Source organism: Phytophthora parasitica (assembly GCF_000247585.1).
Source record: "Phytophthora parasitica INRA-310 unplaced genomic scaffold supercont2.73, whole genome shotgun sequence".
Taxonomy (NCBI): domain Eukaryota; phylum Oomycota; class Peronosporomycetes; order Peronosporales; family Peronosporaceae; genus Phytophthora; species Phytophthora nicotianae.
Window position 1 is genome coordinate 4,121 of NW_008649059.1, and position 4,144 is coordinate 8,264.

Consider the following 4,144-nt stretch of genomic DNA (forward strand, 5'->3'; position numbering starts at 1 on the left):
GTACTGCCACCTACAAGCCCATGAAACTCCAAGGTTTACTGAAGGATACTACTGCGCGTCTTACAGAGTCCCAGCGGAAAATGCTGGATGCTCCGATTACTGCAAACGACTTCTATTGGGCCATCATGAAGTCGCAAAACGGGAAGGCTCCAGGACCTGACGGACTACCGATCGAGTACTACAAGCTGGCTACCAGTCGGTGGGCTCGGATCTACGAAGTCATATATGACAACCAGTTATCCAAGGGGAAGATGACCAAGTTTCAGCGACGGGCTCACCTGTCGCTTTTATACAAAGCAGGTGATCGAAACGTACCTGGGAATTATCGACCTTTGACGCTGCTAAACCACGACGCCAAGCTCGGTCCAAAGATCCTGCAAAGACGCCTGGGGGAAGTACTGCCGTCCATCATTCACGAAGATCAAAGTGGTTTTGTGCCCGAACGGTCCATCCGGCACACCCTTCTTCGTTTCCAAGACATTCAAGATGTCTGTCGAAGTGAATACCCCGACGCTTGCGCAGTTCTTTTAGACTTCGCCAAGGCTTTCGACAGTGTATTGTGGCCAGCACTAGACATGGTTCTTCAACACTTCGGATTTGGTTCGACTTTCCGGGCGTGGGTGAAGACTTTCTACAAGGAAACATCAGTCAGTTTACTGTTCAACGACTGTCCTGGTGTACCCTTTCTCCTTGGAGCGGGGGTACGCCAAGGCGACCCTCTATCACCTGGACTTTTCGTTGTTTTCGTGGAACCTATGATGAACTACTTACGAGCGCGGTTTTCAGCAAAGGGCATCTCGGTGAATTCCTGGAGTTCCCCGCACTTGCTCATGGCTTTCGCTGATGACTGCACTGGGCTCCTGTCCAACATCGACGACGCAGAACAATTTCTGAGGTTAGTACTAGAATATGCAGAAGCGGCTGGACTTCGACTCAATGTACACAAGACCTGCGTCATGCCTTTCACTCACCATGTTAACCGGAGAAAACTTGACCGACTCCGCGATACAAGTGGGCTCAAGGTGCTTACTCCGTGGGAAACAGTCAAACTTCTTGGTATACTACAAGGCGCTACAGTCACCCCGGACCAACGCTTTGCAGCAGCTATCTCTAAGATGCGCGCCCGCTGTGCCATTTGGAAATACCGCGCTAGGACGCTCAAAGGGAAGGTGGTTCTACTACAAAACATCATCTTACCTATCCTGTGGTACACAGCGAGTGTAACGCCCCCGACAAAGGACCTTCTTCACACGGTGGATGTAATTATCCGGAACTTCGTCAATGGCGGAAATCCTGATGCTGAAACTGCTAAACCCGGGAAATTCGACAAGGACTGGATCTACACGGCGGTCAGTATTGGAGGTCTCGGCCTGAAACCTCCGAAAGCTTTCATTTCGGCTACCCACCTCAAGAGTCTCCGCGATGGAATTGTTGCTACTGAATCGGAAGGACGAGCCCCCCGCTGGATTGAGCCTGCGCTAGCACTCTTCTCTTCAACACTCGGCTGCCTCGGTGATGGTTTTGATATCCTGTACGCTGACATGAAAGGTGCACGATGGGGGACACTGTCTGATTTTTGGAGAGCCACTCTGGCACTATGGACTAAGCTTCAGGCTTCTCTAGGCTCGGTGAACTGGAAACAAAATTTATTGGGGATGCCTTTCTGGAACAATATCCACTTTGTCTTCGGAAAGCTCTCCAGGCCTCTGTGTGAAATACATCGGAAGAATATGGGACTTCTACTGAACTTCGGCTGTCATCGCCTTCAAGACTTTGTGGCTAATTACGGCTGTTACGTGACTACTGACCTACTGGAATCTCTACTGGATTTAGATGACTTTGCAAGCTCAGCCCCACGCACACGACTGATCAACGCGGTAGTGGCAGCCTTTCGTTCAATCCAACCGGAAACAAGCCCTTTAGTTTTTGGCCCTCCCCGACTGAGCCACATCGAAGCAGCTTTTCACGAATGGAGCTTCGACGGTGTTTCTATCTCCAAGTTGGCAAACCGGGACTTCGTGTTGTTGATGTTAAAGCTAAAACCAACGCGAACGCCGATGCTTCAACTAGAACAACTGCAGTTATCCAACTTTATGCTGGAAAAACGCACCTGGACTCAAGAGTTCGGATGGGATCGCCATATCTTGCCAGTCTGTGCTGACCTCAAGTTTCGCCTACAACACAATGCGCTGGGAGTTCGCTACAAGTTCGGATACCGGACTAGTGGCTTTACTTCTACTGAATGTATACATGGCTGCGAACACCGGGAAACTGCCATTCACTTGTTCTGGCACTGCTCCGTCGCACATCATCAATGGGCATTTTTCCTTTCGCCATTCAAGGACCTCATTGTGGGAGACTTCGCTTGGCAAATGATCATTTTTCCTGGCTCTATTCGCTTTCGAGACATGGCTACAGCCAAGCATGGTGTATTGGCTTTACAAGTGGTATTCTCTATTCTTCGCTGCTGTGTGTTTCGCTCTCTCTGGCTCCATCGTAACAAGAAGCTCTACAACCCTGAAACTGAGACTTCGGCTGCCTGGGTTAAACACCATGCTTACGCTTATGTAAAGCTGCACTTGCACAAGTATGGTGAGTTCGTGGAAAACCAAGGGTTAACGCCTGCGGTAAAATTGGTACAATACGTGAGCGCAGTATTACGGATGGACCTCAGTTCTATGACTATGGATATGGATACGACTACCGCAGCTTCTACTCTACCTACGCCAATTGCCTCTGCAGCCCAACACTAAATACTTCAGCTACGAACTTATGCCTACTCAAGCCTCTTGTTCCCTACTCGTGGAGTATCCTCTCGACAAGCGAAACTACATCAGTTTTGCCGGCTTATATCGCCAGTACATTGTTTTACGGGGGGTGGGGAAGGACGGCTTGCGCCGCCTAATGCAGACACGCGGGTGTGTCGGCGTTAGAAGTGGAAGTACGGGTTGTGGGGAAGGTCGGCTAGCGCCGCCTAATGCAAGACACGCAGGTGTGTCGGCGTTAGAAGTGGGAGTACTAGCGGCATCACTACGCCAGTACAATATTTCGGGTATCCTCGCGACGGACCCTGCCTTCGTTTCTGCAACCCTCCTAGCCCCTGGCGCGTGTAAGAACATCTCTTTTTGCCGACATCGTCAGCGAAGAAATAACCTGGACACAAACCGCCGGAGTGAAAACCCTCTCAGGACTATTGCGATAGCATCTTCCAACGTCAACAAAGTCGACACTGTCAACATCACGCAAACAACGGGCTACACGGCACAAAGGTGGTTCTCGATAATCCGCTTGCACACAGCTACGGCCTCTGTTCGAGTAGGGTCCTCCGCGGCTGGCTAAAGTCGTTCACCAGCTTTCTATGTCTCGTGGAATCTACATGGGATCTCGGGCCGGCGTTCACCAGCTTTGGATCAAGGGCTCTTTATTCATCAATCAGTCTCCCTGCGTTCACAAGACCCTTTCGTCACTGCGCCAGTACAGCTTCAAAAGGACCCCGGCCCAACATTTACAGCGTACTCAGTCAACTTCCATGTTCACCTGTATGGCAATGAACACGGCCGAAGCCTTTCTCCAGTATCCGTTGAAACGCCTTTCGGCGCGGGCAATGTGCTGGTTGTGATTATCACCAGCACTTCTTACACAGTGCAACCGTTCAAAACGTCGATGAACGCTATCCAGGATTACAAAGGCAGTGTCGTCGCAACAGCGTTCCTCCCACGACAATTGGTCACTCAATCGTCCCAAGAATTCCTGAGCTTTACCACATCTCTGCGGCTCGGTCCAGGGCATCCGATGAAGGTATACTTTGCGTCGACGGTTTTATATCGGGACCGACGACACCCCCGCTTCGATAGGAAAATTGATGCGGAGGAGCTGTCGTCGCTTTCGAAGAATCAAATTTCATCAGTTATTGCCTGAGGCCTCTCCCAACCTGTTGAGACTGCTGACGCTGCATCAACTACATTTCGACATCGGCTCGGCTCGTTTGAACTGGGTAACATATTTGCTACTATAGATTAATAAGGACAAGTTAATGAAACCTTATTTTACCCAGCCAAACTCCCCACCTGACGATGTCTTCCACGTAGCTCACCCAGGCAAAAGCCCGAGCTTACAACTAGAACTGAGCGGCCGCGAAGCCACG